Source organism: Bombina bombina, chromosome 3, assembly GCF_027579735.1.
Source record: "Bombina bombina isolate aBomBom1 chromosome 3, aBomBom1.pri, whole genome shotgun sequence".
NCBI lineage: Eukaryota > Metazoa > Chordata > Amphibia > Anura > Bombinatoridae > Bombina > Bombina bombina.
The window spans coordinates 1,217,100,141-1,217,126,154 of record NC_069501.1 but is presented as its reverse complement, the minus strand read 5'-3'; the positions used below and the strand labels follow the sequence as shown (position 1 = coordinate 1,217,126,154).

At 35.6% G+C, this 26,014-nt stretch overlaps 1 protein-coding gene across 1 annotated transcript in view; it reads right to left on the bottom strand.

Moving 5' to 3' along the window:
* GAB2 (GRB2 associated binding protein 2) overlaps positions 1 to 26,014 on the bottom strand; it is a 491,597-nt gene that overhangs the window by 168,383 nt on the left and 297,200 nt on the right. The window lies entirely within an intron of this gene.

Sequence of the window (26,014 nt, the reverse complement as noted above, 5' to 3'; positions counted from 1 at the left end):
AGGGAGCGAGCAGAGTCTTAGGTTTAGGGTTAAGGCTAGAGGTAAGGGTTGGAATTAGTGACTGGATTTGGGGCTAGAGTGTTAGCAACTGGGTGTAGAACTAGAGCACTGGTTCAAACCTGTCCTCAAGCCTCCCCAACTGGTCAGGTTTTCAAGATTACCTTGGTCGAGAGCAGTTCAAATAACCATGTTTACTAATCAGATGATTTTTTCACCTATGTACCAGTTCAGATGTCCTAAGAATGTGGCCTGTTAGGGAGGCCTGAGGACAGGTTTGAAAACCAGTGGACTAGAGTGTTAGCGACTGGGTGTAGGGCTAGAGTGTTAGCAACTGAGTGTAGGGCTAGAGTTAGCAACTGGGGTAAAAGGATAGCTTTAGGGATTGGGGTAAGGGCTAGGGTCCAGTCAAGCAGGTGTCCAGACATGAAGAAGGCATTTTAATTTCAAAACTAAATAAATCTAGACAAACCATATGCTAAATTACATCACAAAATAAAGATGGCTACCACTGGATTCCTGCATAAAAAACTGATTAATAATATTCAGATAGTTATTTTGTTTATGAACTTCTAGTAAATCAGTTTGTGCAGTAATGAAACACCTACTCAGTGAGGGGTTACCAGTATCTGGCAGCTTGTGGGATGTGTTCCTATCTCCTGTCGGGCTTCCACAACATTTCCAACTTTGTGAATAATACTTTTAGACATATTCCCAGGAAATATATTAAATCCCGTCAAGCTGTTGACAAGAATTGAACAGTTCTGAGATGGAAAGACAAATATGGTTTTAGAAGGAACAGAGATAAATGAAATCATTAGTGAAATTTGACTCTATGGCAGCTATGGCAGCTAGAACGTTTGTTTTTTTCTTCTGAGTGACATGTGCATCTCACAGATGTGTCACTTCTTTTTACTTTATAACCTACAACCTCTTACATTCAGCCAAAAACAAACATCCACAAAAAACAACCCCCCAAAAAAACAAGAACATATGTTGCCATCAGTAAGCATAAAGAGAAATTTTAATACTTTTATCCATATCATCATTACAACAATGTCATTGTCAACTGTCACAGATGTCCCATTCATGAATATTTAATGTGGACATACAATGGACATTTTAACTGATACTGTCATGATGGGAAAGGGAATTAAGTGTCTGTATTGTTACCAGGGACAACAGGGGCTTAAGTAAAACATTGTTTAATAAGCTTCCTATCTCCTATGGCTGTTTTCTGTTATGAGATTGTGTGGCATTAACAGGAATCTGCAGCCATTTGAACCTCATAGAAGGCAGGCAATAATCTGATTGGCTAGCACATTATTTGCTTGGTTCTGTTTTACCCATTCAAAAGTTGAGTTACTGACTAATCAGGTATTGTTACAGTGTACTTCATGCTGGTTATTGATTACTTTCTCAATTCTAATCTTCCTGGGTGCTAATCAATCCATGTCTAAAGATGGGAAGTTTTCATTGTTTTATATAGAGATAAGGAGTGCTATTTATACCCTAGCAGTTCCTACAGAGATACAAGTTCTAACTGTACCTCTGCTATGAATGTACTACACTGATCCGGCTGTATCCAACAGGACTTTGCTACAGACCCTGTCCACTGGAGTGGTGTTGAGGATTGCTGGATTCCTCCTGCTGGAAAATGGTCATTTCTAGGACCAATAAAGGCTATGCTAACTACAGAACTGACCGCTCCTCCTTCCAGTTATTTCCGGTTGCCTCATTCTTTCATAGTAACTGTTTAACCCCCACAAAAAGGTTAAACAAACAGTTAAAATCTTGCTTGGGAGCTACAAGCCTATGCCACCCCTGATCTTGAGCAGAATACAGCTGGCAAACTAGAGATGACATATGCACAAGGCAACCAATCACAGTGTCCTGCTTGATCTCAGCATTTACCTTTGATTTCAATTGATCCCATCCCATGACTATGTTAAAGGGACAGTCTACAACAGAATGTTTATTGTTTAAAAAGAGTGATAATCCCTTTATTACCCATTCCCCAGTTTTGCATAACCAACACTGTTATAGAAATACACTTTTTACCTATGTGATTACCTTGTATCTAAGCCTCTGCAAACTGCCCCCTTATTTCAGTTCTTGTGACAGACTTGCATTTTAGCCAATCAGTGCTGAGGACTTCTAGGTAACTCCACGGGAGTGAGCACAATGTTATTTATATGACACACATAAACTAATGCTCTTTAGTTGTGAAAAAAAAATCAAAATGCATTTAGATAAGAGACTAAGAAATTAGCATATGAACCTTCAAGGTTTAGCTTTCAACTAAGAATACTAAGAGAACAAAGCAAAATTGGTGATAAAAGTAAATTGGAAAGTTGTTTAAAATTACATTCCCTATTTAAATCATGAAAGTTTATTTTTGACTAGACTGTCCCTTTAAGCTCACATGAAATAATAGGGACACTAAAGTAATAATTTAACTTTCATGATTCCGATAGAGTTTTAAGATTTATTTCCATTATCAAATTGTACAAGTGTGTGTCTTTTTATATGCACACATTCTGAGGCACCAGCTCCTACTGAGCATGTGCAAGAGTTCACAGTGAATGCATAACATATATGAGTCTGTCATTGGCTCAAGACTGTCACATGACACAGGCAAAATAAAAAAGGTGAAATTACTTAAACAAAAATATTTTTTTTCATAATCTTTTATTACACACTTGTTTATACAATTTATACAATTACATTGTATTTAATGTTTTTTTAAATAAAGATTTGCCAGCTTTTTGAATGGTTAATACTTATTTTTAAATAGTTATTAATATTCCACATTCCAATGTTCTTCACATAGAAGAAATGTTTCTTTTTTTATATTTTTAAATATATACAGTATATGTGTGTATATATAGAAATAAACATTTAAAAATACCAAGAACATTTTCTTCTCAGTGAAAAACATTGGAATGTTTATTATTTGTAGTCAAAACACATTAAAACACATTATTACATGTATTTCTCAACTTTTAAGGTATTTGAGTGGAAAGGGCTCCAAAGTGCATATATGTGTAAGTGTTATATGTATATACGTGTATATATATATATATATATATATATATATATATATGTATATATATATATATATATATATATATATATATATATATATATATATACACACACACACACACATATATATATATATATATATATATATATATATATATGTATATATATGAATTATTATTTTTTTATCAGATAGTGAATATATGGGTGTAACACTAAATTTTAATGTACTTATGTTTTGCTTGTTTTTTTTTAACCTTTACTGGTTCTTCAGTGACAGAGAACCGGCTCATGCTAATTTTGTTTGCACTCGAGCAAACGTGTTTACTTTAAACTTGTAATATGAGTGCAATTTAGCGACATTGGTTATCGTGACCCACGCTAACAATAGTGCACCACTTGTAATATAGCCATAAATATATACTAGGTAGAATGATGTGTTCATAGCTCTAATATGTTCAGATGAACACTTTCCATTGTGATAGACCTGCATTTTTCTATTAAATGCAAACGTTTAAAATTTCACAGGGTAAAACTACTTTGATGTTTAAAGGAGTAGACAGTGAGACAGCAGAGGACAAACGCTTATTTTTACAGGCCCTGTCAGTAATGGCCTTATGCCTTATCTCGTTAGAATTAAAGTCAAAGTCATCGGGTCAGTCTGATCTAGATGTGGTCTTGGTGCTTCCAGCCGCTGAGCTTGTGAGCCAAGACACAGCAGGCCGTAATAATCTTGATGAAAACAAGCTGGAAAAGCACTTTGTACAAGAGTGTGTGTGGGCTTTAATTAGTGCACAACCACCTCAGATGTTAAGTCTAGTTTGTAGGATTTTGGCAGTTTATGTGTTTAACAGCAGCACAAGATTCCATCCCCAAAAAAAGGCACAGATCTGTGTCTGGCCTGAAGTAATCACATCCATCACATTTTACAAGGCGTACGCACAAGTGTATGCTAGCAAACAGCTGTTAAGGGATAGTTTGTTCTTTTATGTTTGTATTATCTGGTTTTTAGAATTCAAATGATCTATTAACCAAGCCAGTAAGTGAAATTGTGTGAGAAAAATGATTTTTTTATTTCCTGCAACAAAAATGGCACAATTTAGCAGAGTTGTTTGCTATTTTTTTTTCATTTACCTTAAAGGTTCATAAAGTAGCATTTATAAAATGATTTAATCTTCTAGATCAGTGATGGATAAATTCCTAGCTCTATAATGAAAAGAGAAGTAAGCAACTTTGTGGTAAACACTTTAAACTAACCCCTAATCAAAAATCATGGTTCAAGTACAGGGCTTACATAAGTCTAAGGTCCCTAATTAAGGTCTAGATTACGAATGGCACGTTAACAGTTATGCACAAACTCATATTACAAGGTGAAAGTAAACATGATTGCTTGAGCGCATTAGAAGTTAATGTGCGTCGGGTTAGCGGGACCTCAGAACTGTGGTTAACTGTTTCACAAAACAGAAAAGTGTCACAAAACGCATCAGAAATGCATTACAAAAGTAAAGCTACACTCATAATAACACTATCTAATAAAATGATAAAAAAACAAAAATTGCGCAAAAAAAGTTATAAGGGCTCAAAGATATGAGGTCTCATGTGTTAGAAAAAAAAAGGCAGGCAAAGGGCTTTAACCTAGAGATACATATGTCTAAAGATGTGTGTGTATATATATATATATAAAGCAGTTAGATAAGTGCACTCCCACAAACTGGAATATTGAATGCCAGGGTGCTATGATCATACAAATATACAAGCAAAACAAAGCGCACTCTGTTCTTATAAAGTGACAAACCTTTTAATCCATATCCAAGTGACGTTTCGGGGTGTTCACCCCTTCATCAAACCAGGGTTTATTGTTTGGTTTACATTACAGTCAGGGCCCCCCCACCGTAGTAACATTACTATTTACTATATCAACCTACTAGCCTGGCTGCTGACCTTGCTAAGCCTGCCTACCTGCATGTAACTGTGCAATAAGTGGGAAGGAAGTTAAGGAACAGATGCACTTGTCGCACCTTGAATGTCACCCCTGACTGGTTCTATAATTTTGTGCATGATGAGGTTATGTTGCTGGAAGCCTGCAACTTTTCTTACGGAGACACAGGACTGGTTTGGATCTGAATCAGTCACTAAAGTGCTGCCCTTGTCAAGCGATGCCTGGGTCCACTGGACCCACTTGGTCCCATGGTTCAGCCGGCCCCGATTACAGTCTCAATAGCTTAGGATATATAGCAGAGGGTTTTGCATTTTTGTGCTGCAAGTGAATTCCTCTGTCCTGTACGCAGATATCATACTGAGTTATTAAAAAGACAGGCTGTGTAACTGTCAGTGTACCTGGCATATGTTTATATGGTTTGATGTCAATTGGACAAAATTCAATTTTGTAAAAATACTTTTTGGAAAAAAAAAACAAATAATGTACTTTACTGTAGTTTAACAACTGAATATAAAAAAAACATTTTGTTTGTGGTTTAGCGCTGAACTAAATGGACAATGTATTGTATGATCTATTGAACATGCTGAAGTTGATTACATTGTTTACAAATAGCTCCTTTAATTTGTCATTTCAAATAGCTGTTTTCCTGTTGCAACTGACACCTATACTGAAAATTGAAATGCTGCAGTAATGGAATAAAGAAAAAAAAGAAAAGAAAAAAGAGACATCAGAAGAAATAAGCCTCTCATGGGGGGGGTATGAGATAATCCAGCCCAGTAAAAGTTGTTCCTGCATCAGTTTTAAATATAACAGGGAAAAAAGTAAATTGCGCTATAAGAACTGACTCAGTATCCTCAGAGACTATAACTATATATATATATATATATATATATATATCTCGCTTGTCAATAAATAAATAGTCTACAATCAACTCAAAAAAAATATATAGATATAAATATTAAAATTTCTAAAATCACCTAAAGGAAAAAAATGCATAAAAATTGGTCAAATATAAAATATAAAATATAAAATCCACAATAGCACCCTCGGTATAAATATAAATATATGTGGCAGGAGATATATAAAAAAAATATATAAATATAAAACAGTACCTTGATTTAACAACTATATGAATTGCTTGTCCTTAAACTGCAAGACATATATATATGTCAGAAAAACCTCCTGTATTGCACGCTGTTTATATTTTACAGTACCTCTAATAGTTTCTCATGACCATTCTCATTACTGTCTTTTACTAAAAGTAAAGCATCCAGTATAAGGTGATATGTCCCTTTAAGATGAATAGAAACTTGAGTCCCGTTTTGTGCAGCTCCAATCAGACAGGGTAAATCCAAACCTCAGTCGTAGGGATAATAGTACATGCAAAAAGAAGAGAGAGAGAGAGCGCACAAAAGATTCAAGTGTAGATTTTTATTAACAACATTAGCACACATAAATTGATGCACTTACTAGAAGTAAGATTAAAAAGGCAATCAGAGTTCAACTCTCTTTCCTCCACTTGTATAGCCGCTCCACACTGCTGCCTAGGAAAGTCAGTGTCCCCGGATGTTGATGCACGATACCGGCTTCTGTAGCAGGGCTTTCCGGATGCCTCTGCTAACTGCCTGTCTGCCAATGGGAGGGAGCGGATCAAAAATTGGAGTCTGAGCGTCGGACCTGTTTGCCGGTTCCTAACGCGTTTCCCCCAGTCAGCGGCTGGGCTTTTTCAAAGGATAAAATCAGATGTATTGTTTCTCTTGCCGCCCTCAACTTTTAAAGGGCAAGCGTCCAATTAGATTCGTGGGTGTGTTTGTCCGGCCAATTGTAACGTCCAAATAGTCCTCTGTGATATTGCACACCAATGGCCAACCAAAAGATAGAGGGAGTGTTTTTAGAACCAATGCCATACTCCCTACATGTTTGTTTTTTAACCACATGAAAAAAGCTACAATTTCTCTGCAGTATGTGTTATAAGAAAACACTCAAAGTATATCTTACTTAAGGACAATATGTGACTAACATGTAACGCTAAACTATAACAAATTATAAACATTTTTCATCAGAGATACCACATATTAGCGATCTAATATATTGTTACAGAGTTGATTAAATAGTGATTCTGAGTTATATTTCTCGTTGACAATCAGAACATAAATTCTATAATTAAAGAATACATCTTATATTTTCCATAGTTGCTTTATAAGTATATATACATATCTATCTCACAATGAATTGCATACCTATATTTATATCTAATCTAATATTAATTTAAAAAGATTTTATTTAAAAAAAAATTAATCAAATTTTCTACGATAAAAACATGCTATTAAAATATAATTAAAAAACTGAAAAATTGATGAAAAATTGATTTTCTATAAGATCAATAGTATTAATAATATAAAAATCTTTGCTATAGATTTTATACAAACGCTGCTACATCTATGTCTATATTAAGACCATAAGGTTGTAATGTGTTCAATTTATATATCCACTTGGTCTCCAACTTTCTCAGTTCTAAAAGACGATTAGGTTTAGTTATAGGGACTCTATCTATAACTTGAACTTTGAGAGAACTAGGGTTATGTCTATGGCATTCCAAAAAATGTTTAGGGACACTGTGATTTGTCATCTTTTTTTCTATATTATATATGTGTTCATTAACTCGCCGTCTTATTTGACGTTTCGTACGGCCCACATAAAGTAGGCCGCACCCACATTGTAATAAGTATACAACATATATAGATTCACAGTTGCTTCTAAATGAAATGTTAAAAGTTTCAGTTAGTGAACTATTAGAATATGTAGGGGCTCTATTGACATGTTTACACATATTGCAACGGGATTTTCCACATCTCATAGTTCCCTTCCATTCACTCAATCAGTTTTAAATATAACCTATCTGCTGCTTGCCTGAGTACACCGTTTCTTAAAAGGAACATAAAACCCAAACTTTTTCTTCTAAAAAGCTTCCTATTTACTTCTATTGTCTAATTTGCTTCATTCTCTTGTATACTTTGTTAAAAGAAGCAGCAATGCATTACTGGGAGCTAGATAACGCATCGGGTAAGTCAAGAACATTAGGCATATTTGAGCAGCCACCAATCAGCTTCTGATCCTACCTAGGTATCCTTTTCAACAAAGGATATTAAGAGCACAAAACAAATTAGATAATAGAAGTAAATTAGAAAGTTGTTTAAAATAACATGTTCTACCTGATTCAAAGAAAACCAAAAATTGAGTTTCATGTCCCTTTAATTAAACTTTTATTGTTTTAAACATTTAGCAGTTAAATTAGGTTATAGCTAAGGAGTTCTACTCTTTATTCTACTTATTGGATGATGATATTGATGTGGGCAGTAGAGCAATTTTAAATACATATAATAGTCATAATTGAAGTATATACTATACTATATAAAGCTAGTACTGTTGCAGCAGCATACAAAAATATGCTGTGTACCCTCCCTATGCTCCAGCATTAACAAACTGCATCTGCTCAGAGTGCTAGCGGTGGTTTGTGTGGCACAAACTGAGTCAACACTGGCGCTGTACACACTACAACTGGATCTCTGAGCAGGCACCGTGTTGCACCAAAACACCTGTACTTTGCAGGGGTTAAATACACAGGGCAAGATTACATATGTGGAGTAAGTTTTAGCGAAACTGCTGAAACCCATGTCTGGTGTATCACATAACCTGCGCCGCCAGATGATATACTGCCATTAGTCTAATAAACTGGTGAGGTTCAAAAATGTGCGCAACTACACATTTCTGGTGTCGCCAGTAACTTACGTCAGTATATCATCTTGACCGACACGTCAAAACACCTAAACCGCCAACCCCCACAACATAAACACCTAATTAACCTATTAACCCCTAATCCGCCAACCCCCCAAGCAAAGTATTAAACTAAAAACCAAACCCACTAACCTAACACCCCCTAACTTAAACCCAATTAAGACACAGAAATAAAATTAAACAGATACTAACTACTTTAAAAAATAATACAAAATTACAAAAAAATAAAAAACCTAATTTACATAAAACTCAAACATTACATTTAAAAAAAAAAACTGTAAAAGGTAAAAATTACGAAAAATACAAAAACATTATAGAAAATAACTAACAAAATTATCCAAAATAAAAAGTTATTCCTATTCTAAAACCCCCGTAAAAAAAACCACCCCAAAATAAAAAACCCCGTAATTTATCAATAAATTACTAACAGCCCTAAAGTTAACAGTTGTTTTACAAAGAAAATAAACCAAAAACCCCAAAATTACAACCCCCCCACGCAACCAAAATGAAAAAAAAAAACTAACTTAAAAAACCCTAATCTACCCATTGCCCGGAAAAGGGCATTTGTATGAGCATTGCCCTTAAAAGGGCATTCAGCTCTTTTGCAGTCCATAAAAAATTAAAAAAGCCCTAAGCTAAAAAAAAATAACACCCCAAAAAAAAAAGCTAACACTAACTCCAAAATAGGTACTCACCATTGCTAAAGTCCATCTGCCTCCCGGCGGCAAAAGGTCTTCATCCAGGCGGTTCCATCTTCATCCATAGCAGGTCCAACTTCTATCTTCTTAGCAGAGACAGATGACGAGAGCTGCTTACATCCTATTGGCTGAAAAATGTCAAATCAGCCAAGGAATGAGAGCTGCTTAAAACCTATTGGCTGATATGAATTTTTCAGCCAAAAGGAATGCAAGGGTACCCTAATATAAAAGGGGTACCTTGCATTCAATCTTCAGTGTGCGGTGGACAATTGCATGGAGAGGACCTCCGTGACGCAGATGACCTATGTTTTTTTTAAGTTAGGTTCTTTTTTATTTTGGGGAGTTGGGGCGTTGTAAGAGCTATTGTAAAAGGGTATTTGGTTTATTTTCTTGTCAAAAGAGCTTTAGGGCAATTCCCTACAGGCTATTGATAGTTTAATAGATTAGGGGGTTAATTTTGGGGGTGGGTTAAACGGGGGTATTAGATTAGGAATAACTTTTTATTTTGGATACTTTCATTTGTTATTTTCTGTAATCTAAGGTTTTTTTATTTTTAGTAATTTAGGCTTTTTATTTTCTGTAATGGTAGTTTTTTTTAATGTAATGTAAATTAGTTTTTTTTACTTTTTGTAAGTATTTATTATCTTTTAAGGTAGTTTGTATCTTTTTAATTTATTTCACTGTATTTTAAATGAGGTTAAAATAGGGGGTAGGCGGGATCAGACTGATATACTACAGGAAAGTTCTACTCTGTGAAAAGCATTACTGGGCTAAAAGAAGTTGCACCCAGGTGGTAAATCGCCATAGAACAGGCTAACAATGGTATTGAGCAAGTTGATCGTTCCTGTGAGTGCGCTTCTCTCTGTGTGTATTTAGTCTCCCTATGGGAAAAAGGGGCAACCAGACGTGAACTCCTTGCTCAGTGTGCTTAGAGGAATACTGCTACGCCTCAGTGACAAGGCCTGATGAAGGCCGAAACGATAGTCTGGGGTTGCTGTGTTCCTTGTTCAGAGAGGAATTGCCTGGTATTTTGGCGCTGGACTGACCGTAATAGGCGGGATCAGACTGATATACTACAGGAAAGTTCTACTCTGTGAAAAGCATTACTGCGCTTTACTGGGCCAGGTGGTAAATCACCATAGAACAGGCTAACAATGGTATTGAGCTGGTTGTTTGTTCCTGTGAATGCACTTCTCTCTGTGTGTATTTAAAATAGGGGGTGTTAGGTTAGGGGGCTTAGTTATTAAAGGGACACTGAACCCAAATTTTTTCTATCGTGATTCAGCTAGAGCATGAAATTTTACTCCTATTATCAAATTTTCTTAATTCTCTTGGTATCTTTATTTGAAATGCAAGAATGAAAGTTTAGATGCTAGCCCATTTTTGGTGAACAACCTGGATTGTTCTTGCTGATTGGTGGATAATTCATCCACCAATAAAAAAGTGCTGTCCAGAGTTCTGAACCAAAAAAACCAAAGCTTAGATGCCTTCTTTTTAAAATAAAGATAGCAAGAGAACGCAGAAAAATTGATAATAGGAGAAAATTAGAAAGTTGCTCAAAATTGCATGCTCTAGCTGAATTACGAAAGAAAACATTTGGGTTCAGTGTCCCTTTAAGTTAATACTTTGTGTTGTGGGGGGTTGGTGGTTTAGGGGTTAATAGTGTAATTAGATACTTTGCGTTGTGAGGGGTTGGTGGATTAGGGGTTAATAGTGTAATTAGATACTTTGCATTGTGCGGGAAGGCGGTTTAGGGGTTATACATTTTATTATTAGGTAGTTTGCGATGTGGGGGGATGGCGATATAGGGGTTGATATTGCGCATGCATTAGGTGTATGTTAAGGCTTTCAAGGAGATATGGTACTTTTTTACTCAGCGCTAGGCTTGCTGCAACTGCCTATTTGTGGCAAGGTGAAAATTGAGTAAAATATCTCCATTCTGTGAGCATAAGTCCATAAGTTTATTTTAGCTTATGGGAGTAAAAACTGCGGCCGCTGTGTAATATATACGCGCTTAACTTGTCTGCTGTACCATTTAGGTTATCGCTAGATTAGACTAATAATTGGCGTCGTTGGGTTTTGCGCCCATCGCCAAATATGTGATCGCACACACAAAAGTTAATCACAGCCTATTATTAGATGACTACTGGCAGGTTAACAGCTGCTGATTAGTCATTTTCAATTTTGTATGATAATGGCCCTATGCTAAACATGTAACTGTCCTGTTTTTTCTGATCACAATCCAATTTCTCAATACTTTAAAGGGGCATGAAACCCAAACTTTTTCTTTCATTATTCAGATAGAGAATACAATTTTTTTTAAAAGTTTCCAATTTACTTCTATTATCAAATTTACATTGTTCTTATGTTATTCTTTGTTGAAGAGATACCTAGGAAATAGTGCTGCCATCGAGTGCTCTTGCTAGTGTATAACATTGTTGCAAAACTGTTGTCATATAGTGCTGCAGAGCTCACATCTCTGCTTTTCAACAACGGATTACAAGGAAATGAAGACAATTTGATAATAGAAGTAAATTGGACAGTTGTTTTAAATGGTATGTTCTATCTGACTCATGAAAAGGGATAGTCTAGTCAAAATTAAACTTTCATGATTCAGATAGAGTGTGCAATTTTAAGCAACTTTCTAATTTTTTCCTATTATCATTTTTTCTTCGTTCTCTTGGTATCTTTATTTGAAAAATCAAGAATGTAAGCTTAGGAGCCAGCCCATTTTTGGTTCAGCACCTAGGTAGCACTTTCTGATTGTGTCTGAAATGTAGCCACCAATCAGCAAGCGCTACCCAGGTGCTGAACCAAAAATGGGCCGTCTGCAAAGCTTACATTCAAATAAAAATACCAAGAGAACGAAAAAAATAAAATAATAGGAGTAAATTAGAAAATTGCTTAAAATTGCATGTGCTATCTGAATTTCCCGTCAACCACTTAATAAAGGCATGTGCTAACTTTTTTTTGGTTCAGTTGAGAGTTTAAAATAATATATCTGGAAAAATGTGTCCAAGCTGCAGACGGATAAATTCGCAGGCAGAGAAGCTTTCTGCACTTGTGATACAATATTGCTTGGTGACATTTTTGTTACACTCTTGTGCTAGCCTGCCCCCTGCTCTCATACAACCAATCGAGCAAAAGCAGCACCTGTCAATCACTCTTAGGGGGCGGAGAGGATAAGAAACAGAAACTGCTTCTTAAAGGGACACTAAACCCAATTTTTTTCTTTCACGATTCAGATAGAACATACAAATTTAAAGGGACACTGTACCCAAATTTTTTTCTTTTGTGATTCAGATAGAGCATGAAATTTTAAGCAAGTTTCTAATTTACTTCTGTTATCAATTTTTCTTCGTTCTCTTGATATCTTTATTTGAAAAAGAAGGCATCTAAGCTGAGGAGCCAGCAAATTTGTGGTTCAGAACCATGGACAGCATTTGAGAAAGCCACGTTAGTGGCGAAACATGTCAGGGAATTGTTTGGTGTGAATGCATGTTAGCAATTTTTAAATAGCAGGAATGTCGGTCTAGCATATTTAGACTTAAGGATTTGGAAACATAGATAAATTAATTGACCCCTGAGCTGGGTCTTATCGAGCAAATAGCAAGGTAGATGTAATTGTTACCGGCAGTAAAGTCTATTGATAAAGCCATAGATATGAGACTTGGAAACGAATACATTATACTTTAAAAACAAAACTAATTAGTTTATATCTATATTAGTGTTCATAAGAACTTATACTGCCTGGAGATAGATATACAATACGGAAACAATTTAAGTAACAACGTAACCAAAAATAAGATACAAAATTCACTTTGATTGGTGCACCTAAGTTATTACTATAACCGCTATATGTGAATAAGACCTCAGAGTTGGGATCCATCTGGTAACAGCAGCGATCACTCAATTTGCTACTAGCAGCAAAACAATTGTATTACTAGACTAACAATAAGGGGCTGGGAAATCAGTATATCGCACCAACTTAATTTAATTGTAACAAACATACTATACTCTTATGAATGATTAGAGATTATCACTGTTATAACCACCATATGTGAATAAGACACTTTAAATACGGAGTAGAATCAACGGACTGTTAATCAAAACATCCATAACATTATCGTATTTACCTTATATGAACTCACAGTCTTAACACTGGCCCAGATTGTCTAGCAGCAAAACAATTGTATTACTAGACTAACAATAAGGGGCTGGGAAATCAGTATATCGCACCAACTTAATTTAATTGTAACAAACATACTATACTCTTATGAATGATTAGAGATTATCACTGTTATAACCACCATATGTGAATAAGACACTTTAAATACGGAGTAGAATCAACGGACTGTTAATCAAAACATCCATAACATTATCGTATTTACCTTATATGAACTCACAGTCTTAACACTCTCCCCATTCTGCCAAGTGACCATAAGAAGTTATTAGTAATGTCTAATGCTAAGATGCAGTAGCGATATATTTTTCTTATCCTTTATGAATATACAGTCTGTATAGTCTTACTAATCACTTAAACAGCAGTAAGAAGTTACCGGCAAAATACTATCATATAGTAGTGAAACACAAGAACAATTCAGACAGTGTTTCCTGTTATTTAACTACCAAACAGTCTATTTTAAATATTATCATCAGAAAGTGATTCAAATACAAAGTAATGTAAAAGAAACTCTGTCCAGATACTGTACCATAATATTGAACATACATTACAAAATTGAGAAAATATAAATTGTGCTAAATCAAAGGACAATTTTCAAGTTGAGTTAAGTTGCAACAATACATTAACATTTTTCACTTGGCGAATCAAGTAGCGCATTTTCTACCTGGCCAGATACAAAGTGACTTCTCAATTTAGAAAACTTAATTCACTAAAATCTATGCCAAGAGAATAGAAAAAGCTTTATAGAAAAAAGGAAAAAAGAACTCTTAGATCAACCTAGCTCTTTACTAGTGGCAAACTCTCAAACAGGCTTGATAGCCCAGTTAATATTTTCTTCAAACTCACTTAAGATATACATCTGCAGCATGTATATACGGAAGATCTAATAGTAGCAGACGCAAGTTCATTACTTTAAATACGTTTATAGACTGTTAGTATTACCTACCCCAAGGGGAACACTGTACTGCATTCATTACTATAGCAGTTTACAATGTCTCAGAACAATATACTAGACACTAGGAACAAAATTGGAAGTCCAAAAAATTGATGCATATAATTTACGCATAGTGTAATGCACAAGAGGATATAAAGCATCTCACAAGTAACTAGAAACTTCCACCTAGAGTCCCTAGACAGTGACATATACAATTCCATATATAGTACCAACCTGATAACTGCTTGCTCTCATACATAAAAGTATTACAACCTGGGATCCCACCTTGAAATAGAGATAAAAAATATATAGCAAAGTCCACAAGAAAGTGGTCAAAGCTCCAACTAACAGAATACAATTGTTAAGAATATAAGTTCCCTATTGGACTTCTACTAAATACTCTGAACAGAGAATTATTCTAGTTGAATCACACCCTGTGTATGCCACAACTCCTTTCCAAATCCATGATTATTAAAATAAAACCAATTGACCTAAACCTGTATTTTTAACTTAACTGTATGTGTGTGATTTTGTTTGTGTTTTTATTTTAAACTACCCAATAAAGGTTATATTTTAAAAAATCCAAGCACACCTCCTTCTCTAGTATACCTATATACTGTTCAATTATTGCCACCATTAGTTAGGGAAAGAGTGCTAAACAAGTGTACACTTTTTTCAATCCTAGGATTGAATTTGTTCTTCTGTTCAAACCAGTACACAGCACCTCAGCCATCTTGTAATATACCCAATCTGGGCCAAAAATATAAATTGCTGGATATTATATCCCATCAATAAACCCAGATATCAATAGGCTACCCTAATTGCCAAATTTCAGCAGTGCCATTAGTACTTTGTTTTTCTTTGTAGCATTTGTTTATTGGTGCTGCCCAATCAGCAAGGACAACCCAGGTTGTTCACCAAAAATGGGCCGGCATCTAAACTTAAATTCTTGCTTTTCAAATAAACATAACAAGAGAATGAAGAAAATTTGATAATAGGAGTACATTAGAAAGTTGCTTAAAATTGCATGCTCTATCTGAATCACAAAAGAAAAAATTTGGGTACAGTGTCCCTTTAAGCAACTTTTTAAATTACTCCTATTATCAATTTTTCTTCGTTTTCTTGCTATCTTTATTTAAAAAGCAGGAATGTGATGCCTAGGAGCCGGCCCATTTTTGATTGAGAACCTGGGGTATGCTTGCTTATTGGTGGGTAAATGTAAGCCTCTAATAAGCAAGCGCTATCCATGATGCTGAACCTAAAATGAGCTGGCTGCTAACATTTACATGCTTTTAAAATAAATAAATAAGAGAATGAAGAAAAATTGATAAGAGTAAATTAGAAAGTTTTTTCAAATGTCATGCTCTATCTGAATCATGAAAGAAAAAGATTTTGGGTTCAGTGTCCCTTTAAATTTGTGGTTGCAGTCTGGTGCAAACCTGCACTGTGAGCTAGATACATTCTCCCCATCAATAGGTATTATGTATTCATTTGCTAGCTGGTTGCATAGGTGCAACTATACACCTGGTGAGGTTGTGAGGTTTTTCTATGTAAGGAGAAAGTGTGAACTGTCATATTCTAGGAAGATGGTTTATGTGCCCATAAGGAAACAAACAGTGCAAAAACACAATAAGGAGTTTTATAAGCAAATATATTTAAAGCAAGACAAAAACAATGGAACTTATATTCTTACATCCTTCTTCCTCATATCTTATTTTCATTATGTTAAAAAATGAAAGGTCTGTTCAGTTTTTGTGTCCCAATATTGCACAGTGCACAGTACATATACAGTATATCTCTTTGCTAAAATGACTATTTCTGACAATACAGTAATTGCATCTAGTGTAAAACTGATGTCAGATATAAACTGCACTATAATGTAACACATGAAATGCTCTGTTTTGTAAGAGAATTATATTTGTAAAATTGTTTTCCTACATTTAACCTCTTTAAAGTGTTTATAGTTTAAGTTGTTCTCCTGTGCCACTGCAGAAGGGGACACATCTAATGAGCCAATCAGGAGCAGGCAAACATGTGTATCCTCCAATCGCTGGCTGTATCCTGTTGGTGTTAAAGAACAACTCTGATAATGACAATATTTTAAAACTTTTTTGAAGAAATTAAAGAAACACTAAACCCCAGTAAACAGTTATTGCAAGATGTAGATAATAAATAATTACTTTCCAGGATTTTTTTGTATCTAACCCTGATTTGCAATGATGAATTTTAACGTTTCTTTTCCCATTGTCCCCAGGATCATGTGGAGCCCAGTGACCAATCACACTCTCATATATAAGTGTGTAAACGTTCACAGCAGGAATGCAAACAGACAGTCACAAAAACTGTACAGAAAAGACACAGTGCTGCCTGAGACTAACACATAATATATAGAATACATTATATTATAATCATTATAATATTTTACATATGGTTGGTCAAAGTATTTATGTAAAATATAAGATAGATAGACAGATAGATAAAGAGGCGTAATTAGAAACCACAGGGCCCAGGTGCAAGAATCGAAGAAGGGCCCCAACCCCCCACCCAAAAAAAAAGTGAATTTGATACATATCTTTTTTTTCTTCTTTTTTTTTAAAGCATTTAACACAGAAAAAAAATGTGAATCAGTTTACATGTCTGCAAAAGGAGGTACCCTGTGCCCACAGTCTGTGAGATGGTCTGACCCCCTATTACTGTATATAGTGACACTGTTTAACCCCCCAGTACTGTATATAGTGAGTTAGTGACACAGTCTGTAATCTGCCGGTGAGATGGCTGGCCTGACCCTACCCGCCCCAGTACTTTATAAAGTGACCACAGTAGTCTGTGACATAGTCTAGCCCCCCGTACTGTATATATTGGTACTGTATAGTGACACAGTTTACTCCCTCCCCCCATGCTGTAGTAACAAGGTCTGTAATTTGCTGGTTCACAAACATACATATATACACACATACACACACAGTCACATACATACATACACACATACACACAGTCACATACATACATACACACATACACACAGTCACATACATACACACATACACACAGTCACATACATACATACATACACACACACACACACACAGTCACATACATACATACACACACACATACACACACAGTCACATACATACATACATACATACATACACACATACACACACAGTCACATACATACACACATACACACACAGTCACATACATACATACATACACACATAATCACACACACACACACACACACACAGTCACATACATACATACATACACACATACATACACACACACACACACACATACACACAGTCACATACATACACACATACACACAGTCACATACATACATACACACATACACACAGTCACATACATACACACACACACATACACACAGTCACATACATACATACACACACACACACACACACACACAGTCACATACATACATACACACATACACACAGTCACATACATACATACACACAGTCACATACATACATACACACAGTCACATACATACACACAGTCACATACATACATACACACAGTCACATACACACATACACACATACACACAGTCACATACATACATACACACACACACACACAGTCACATACATACATACACACATACACACAGTCACATACATACATACACACACACACACACAGTCACATACATACATACACACCGTCACATACATACATACACAGATACACACAGTCACATACATACATACACACACAGTCACATACATACATACACACATACACACAGTCACATACATACATACACACATACACACAGTCACATACATACATACACACACACACACACACACACAGTCACATACATACACACACACACACACACATAAACACCAATGGGTAAAACAGAAAGACTAACCCACACTCACATGATATCAGTGTAGGCAGTGGCAGGTCAACGTTTTTTTATTGGATTACAAGGAGAGCAGAGTGAAATACCGCTCTGAGATACCGTTGGCTGAAATAACAGTACTCCATTGAAGAATCGGAGGCTGAATAAAAGAGCACTCCAAGGAGGAACTGGAGGCTGATAAAAAAGCACTTCACTAAGATTTCTATTTGATCGCTATCATAGATAACAGAAGCGAAGGAGTAAAAGACTACAGTTCATCAGAGGCCAATATCGGCACATCATATCGGAACATTTTAAGGAACCGGAGACAATCCCGGCAAACCACGTGCACTGTGAATATTCAACACGGAATATAACTAACATCAAAACCCAGATACTTTTTTGGGCCAATTGGCTGAAGATTATCTATACCTAGTAGAAAACCATTGCATTTATTACATCCATTGATTTACATTCTATACTGACATTTTATATTGAAATGTACGTCCTATATCCACACTAAGGCTAAATCTAACTATAATGAGCCTATGAGCAAAACGTACTTAAAATCTTTATAAAACAACACCATTTGATGAACATTTGGATACATTTTGATGAATAGCACTTTAACCATCTGAAGATTATTTATCCAATGTGTTTTGATATATATGGAAATAGAACACCATTTACTTTATACACGCATTAGTGAAGTTCATATTTATTCAATGAAAGCATCATATCTAAACTTCTATCAGTCAGGATACCGATTGTTTTTAAGTGTTTTTAGCAATTGCTTTTATAGTTTGTTCAGTACATAGTACTTATTGCTTCATTGACACCGGTGTCATCATTTGTCATTATTTATCACATGGGTAATACCCGCACTTTGTATCAAATAAATATTTAACCTATTTTATGCATTTACCATAGTTCTGTGTATTTTTCAGATACATATCCACATCTAATAGGTGTGTAACTTCTATACATATACTCTTTATATACAGTTTTTTACATTAATTTCATTTGTGGCAGAGCCATTAGTTAATTTATTTGGTATTTACACAATATATACTAGTTGTATGCACACTTTAATTACTACTGGGAAGCAGCATCTGTTTGCGCCACCTATAGCCTGTTGATTTATTTACGGTTATGTGCAAGTGCAGGCTGTGCTGTTATGTGCAAGTGCAGGCTGTGCTGTTATGTGCAAGTGCAGGCTGTGCTGTTATGTGCAAGTGCAGGCTGTGCTGTTATGTGCAAGTGCAGGCTGTGCTGTTATGTGCAAGTGCAGGCTGTGCTGTTATGTGCAAGTGCTTATCCATGGGATCAGTCTCTAGACAAGCCAAGATGGTGTAAATGTACCCATTTACCAGCCCACTGTGCCTCTTGAGCGTATTTATCTTAGCCCCTTTGCTGTAGCCAACCAGTGTCAGATATAATTGGTCCCTCCACAGATCAAACAATCACTGTGTAGCATAGTTCAGGATCCTGCAAGTAGCACTCCAGCTAGAGTAGCCAGGTGTCCAGTATGCAACTGGAGAGACCAGAAAATCTGTATAAAAAGGGTGTGGTATATAAATATTTCATTCAGTCTTTGTGCTAGACCAATTTTAGACTGCTGGTTCCCAGCTGCACAGGGAAATGTTTTATTAGCAACATTGTTTCTGTGACCAATGTATCTACAGGGAGATTTCCTTTTGTTATCTTTCAAATGTTTCTATTGCAACATTCAGTGACTGAGCCATATGCATCGCTGAATGACATGCATGAAAATAAATTTAAAGGTAAGGTAAAGTTAACCACACTCGGTTATGCCATATACAAGTTCATTTAAAAATAGCCGCAGTTTCCTTCATCAATTTTTACCGATATTATTAAAAAAGGTGAGTTTATTACCTTTCAATAATCCGACGATAATGCATTTTCCTCCGTCCGCCATTTTGTTATATTTGATTGACAATCTAGCTATATTTAAGCCTCCAATGATCGATTTCCCCCCGGGGTGTTCAGCCCATCCATTACAACGTCACACGATTTCAAAGCGCATGTGTTAAAGAAAAATCCTCCTACTTCTTCACCATGCTCGTTCATGACACGCGCATGCTCAGTGCTAGTAGTCTGCAAATTCTTGTTACAAAAGCCAAGTAGACATCGATCACGGTACAATTACAAGGAAAAGTAGCACATGCGAAGATCCAATTTTGGTTGTGAATGCGCTTTAAGTCAACGTAGAGAACGGGTGGGACTGCTCTCTAAGATGAACCAGCGGAACACGGTTGTAGCTGCTGGGAGGAGTCGGCGATATATATATACACACACACACTATATACTGTGTGAATGTGTATATATATATATATATATATATATATATACACATACATACACATATACATACATATTCATACACATACATGAGATATATATATTTATATATATGTGCGTGTGGGTATGTATGTGTGTGTATATGTGTGAATGTAATATATATATATATATATATATATATACATATATATATATATATTACACACATTTAAATTATCTCTTTTAGCTACAACAAATTAAAAAATGACCTTGATGTACCTTTAACCTTGTGGTAAAACAAAAGGTCCCCTAGCAATGAAGGAGCCATTCCACTATAGTGATTTCTGAGCCTTTGCATCCCTCATTGATCACAGACTGCTGCAAGCTTGGCTTGTGGTACAAACCTCCCTCCAAGGCCAGATAGGAATAGATAAGAGATGGCAAATTAATGAAGACACTGAACTGAGGAGACTGCATAAAACACACATCAAATGCACAAAAAAACAAGCATCATGGGTGTAAACAGCACCTTATCTCACTGCATATTTTAAAAAAACAACACTTTTGTTTTTTATAAAGCACAGCATTAGTATTTTTTTATTTGATGCTAAATATGTGTGTCTAATTATATTAAATATTGTATTTAAGGTTTTAGGAAATTATACTTACACACAGTTAAAGCTCCACAACACAGGCAATGAGCAAATCACAAGAGGCATATGTGCTGACTTTAACTACTTGCAGCGCTTGAAAATATAGGATTAATCCAATGTTGTCAATCACGTTTATCGGCTATTCTATGGCTTCCAATACAACTTTTCAGAAAAATTGTTAATATCATACAAATGATAACATGATTCCCATACAAGAAAAATATAAGGTATTGGGAAAAAGGGACTCACATAATGCAGGGTCAGTACTGACCTCTGGAATCACAATAAATCCAATCAATGCTACAGACAAAGCCATTTGAAAAATGCATCGACCAATAAACACACTACAGATAAACAATACAAGACACCAATCTGTCTGTGCTCTGTCAAAAAAACAAGATGGCGCTCCCATGCCAACAGTTCTGGATGACAAACAATTTGCACCAAATTTAAATAAATTGTACTTACATGATAAATTTGTTTCTTTCATGTTGGTCAGAGTCTGAGTTATCACGTGTGGGAATATTCCACTCCAGAACACTAGGAGGAGGCAAAAGACACCCCAACACACCAGAGCTTTAAATCCAATAGTTTAACATAGAAGTATGCACCGCAGCATGGCAAGTTAAAGGGCATGTAATTATAAACAACTTTCCAATTTACTTCTATTATTGAATGTGTTTTGTTCTCTTGATATCCTTTGTTTAGAATAAATATAGTTAGGCTGATAGGAGCTTAGGAGTGTGCACGTGTCTATGACAGCAGTGTTTGCATTATTGTTTATAACAAAGTTATACATAGTTACGAACAATGCTGCCAGATGCTAAATAAACCTGCATGCTGCAAAGCTCACCTAGGATTACTCTTTACCAAAGGATACCAAGAGAACTAAGCAAAATTTATATTATTCCAAAATTATTTAGACAGATTATAGGGCACAAAAAATTGCATGCCTCTAAAAAAAGAAGACAGGGACCTCAGCACTTATAGAACAATTACAAAATATGTATTCATTGACTACAACTAATAATATATTTGTAGATTAAGCCAGACATTTGAAGATCCATCCTCCAATCTTTAACTAGTATTCAAAAACACAAACCACATATGGAGACATCTTACTATTTGCAGATGTTCATCAAAAAAGTATTCCTCTTATTTTACATTGAGGCAGATTATTTCAGTGATAAAAGGTCCCTTTAAAGAAACCTACAACACCTCTACCAGAAGTAACTTTCATCAGAGGCGTAACTAGAAATCACAGGGCCCAGGTGCAAGAATCTAAGAAGCCCCCCCCCCCCCAAAAAAAAAGAAAAAAAAAAAAGGGAATTTGATACTTATCTTTTTTTTTTAACATTTAACACAGACAAAATTGTGAATCAGATTACATATCTGCAAAAGGAGGTACCCTGTGCTCACAGTCTGTGAGATGGTCTGACCCCCTATTACTGTATATAGTGACACTGTTTAACCCACCAGTACTGTATATAGTGAGTTAGTGATACAGTCTGTAATCTGCTGGTGAGATGGCTGGCCGGACCCTACCCACCCCAGTACTTTATATAGTGACACTGCTTACCACCCGCCCCATGCTGTAGTAACAAGGTCTGTAATCTTCTGGTTGCACAAACATACAAACACACACATAAATGCTTAAATACATACACAGTCGCATACATACATATACACACACATAGAAACACCAATGGGTAAAACAGAAACACTAACCACTGTAGTCAGAGACACTAGTGAAGCATCACATCATACTCAGTTGATTTATTTTTCTGAAGCTGGGCCCCCCTCAGGGTGCCCGGTTGCAGTTGCGACCTCTGCACCCCCAGTAGTTCCGCCCCTGAGTTTCATAATCACCTCATGTTACACATATATACACTTAACATGTCAAATGGATAATCATTTTAAAGGGACAGTCAAGTCCAAAATAAACTTTCAAGATTCAAATAGGTCATGTGATTTTAAACAACTTTCCAATATACTTTTATCACCAATTTTGCTTTGTGCTCTTGGTATTCTTAGTTGAAATCTAAATCTAGGTAGACTCATATGCTAATTTCTTAGACCTTGAAGGCATTTGAATGCATTTTGACAGTTTTTCCCCACTAGAGGGCATTAGTTCATGTGTGTCATATAGACATTGAGCTCACATAAGTGAAGTTATATAGGAGTAAGCACTGATTGGTTAAAATGCAAGTCTGTCAAAAGAACTGAAGTAAGGGGGTAGTCTGCAGAGGCTTAGATACAATGTAATCACAGAGGTAAAAAGTGTACTTTAACAGTGTTGCTTAAGCAAAACTGGGGAATTGGTAATACAGGGATTATCTATCTTTTTAAACAACAAAAATTCTGGTGTTAACTGTCCCTTTCCTTTAAATAACTTCTCTGCCAGAGGATAACCCCAACTAGAATTGAAGGGACATTGTTGCCACGGTCTCTCATGAGTATCTGAGTAGTTTTATGGGGCCTTTTATCATTTAAAAATCTGCCTCAACGATAAAAAGAATATTTGTTTGATTAATATCTGCTAAAAGGGACACGTCTCCATATAGGGTTTGTGTTTTTAAATAATAGTTTAAGATAGGAGGATGGATCTTGAAATGTCAGGCTTAATCTATAAATATATTATGAGTGGAAGTCAATAAATACTTAATAAATATTTTGTAATTGTTCTATAAGTGTTGAAGTCCCTGTCAGAACATTCATCATCCAACCGATTACCCAGGTATCCTCTAATCCTTGTTCTACTAAGCCTAATGGTCATTCCTATGTATTGCAGTCTAAACTGACCGTATGAGATCACACCACAAATGTCGTAAAACAATTAAAACAGTCTCTGCTCTATTGGTAATATTGTGGAGCCCAATTATGTTGCGACAGACAGCAAGTGATAAAACGTTGAAAAAGTGTGTAAAGAAGACCAAGTAGCTGCCTTACAAATTGGATTAAAGGGACATTAAACACATTGATATAGTAATGTAAAATAATAAATCGTATATATATATATATATATATATATATAAAAATACTCTGCAATATACTTTCATTATTGATTTTGTCTCCTTTTCCTGTAATTCCAATCTGAAATTGTGAGCTTTTCAGTTCCTGCTAGAAATGGCTGTGCAGAAGACTGTTATATTCCTCACAGCCATTGGCTGCACACTCTAGTGACCAATTTATAACTGTCCCTAATTGGCCACAGCAGAGAAGGTAATCTAAGTTACAACATGGCAGTTCCCATTAATTATAGACATTAAACGTTTACACTTATTTTGTCACTATTTAAACAATTAATGAAAATTTAAAAAAATACATCTAGATGTAATTCTCATACTAATGGTTTTTTTGAATGCATCATTCTATCTAACATTTATTTAGTGTCCCTTTGATAGAAGCCTCATTAAGAAAGGCCTAAGGAGTAGCAACTGTTGTAGTGGAATAAGCAGTAAAGCATTTAGGGAGAATTTCCCCTGCAACCAAATCTAAATACGCCTAGTAAATTAAGCCAAGCCGCTAAAGTAATAGTCGTATCTGTAATGAATATATCATAATGGTTTGTTCCAGTTGTTGCTGTTTATATTTGTTGCAGTTCATATATTCTAACACTAGGGACAAGCATGAGGTTTAACAGTGAAATGGGTGTGTTATCTTCAGTTAATAAAAAGTTCTTGAAGTTGAACAATGGTGCCTTAATGAGTTCTGTGCATTCTATAACAGGAGATCTTTACAGTATCTTTCTGACCTTTGCGAGGCCTTATCAAGGAAGCAAAAGAAAATGACTGAGGATCATGGGAAGTGGGAGGGATTTAAAGCTCTGATATGTTGGGGTGACTTTTGTCTTCTCCTATTGGTCAGGAGGAAAATATTACCACATATGACTACTCATCACCATCTGATGAAACAAATTATACTGAATAAGTGATCATCCTCAATTAAATATAAAAACATGAAGAAAACATATCTACACTCACATTTGCAACATGCAGAGAGAGGGAGGAAACTGTCAGGAGAGGAGAGAATGCTGATCAGTTAGTGAGGGCGGGTGGGCAGCCTGAAGGGCTGTTGTATTTTTTTGTGTGCATTGATTCCGATTTTGGTGATCAACAGCCATTATCGGTTTTAAATGGTGTTCGAATATAAAGGGAATTATCTAGCTCCAGCCACTGGCATTCTTGGGAATTTAAAAAATAAAAATAACATTTCAAAACCCCACAAAATGGCACCACATAGCATATTGCCAGATGAGTCAGGCTTTAATATACTGATAAACATGGTGCATAACAATAGACATTTGTTTGTATCTGTTCATTGCATTGGGTTTTTGTTGAGTGCTCACTGGAGGAGACAAGAGTGCAGTTTCAGGATTACAACATGCGGGTTGGTGTGAAAACCAACTGCTCTTTTAGTGCCAACACAAGTGGTAAATCAATAATCAATGTGTTCTTCCTGAAATGATCCATTTGCAGAATTATGCTATGTAGCGCCCATTTTCTTGAATGTAGCGATTTCCAATACAATTTCCTAATTGGGTTTATATGGAATTACTAGAGCATTCTACTACTGCCACTATAGAA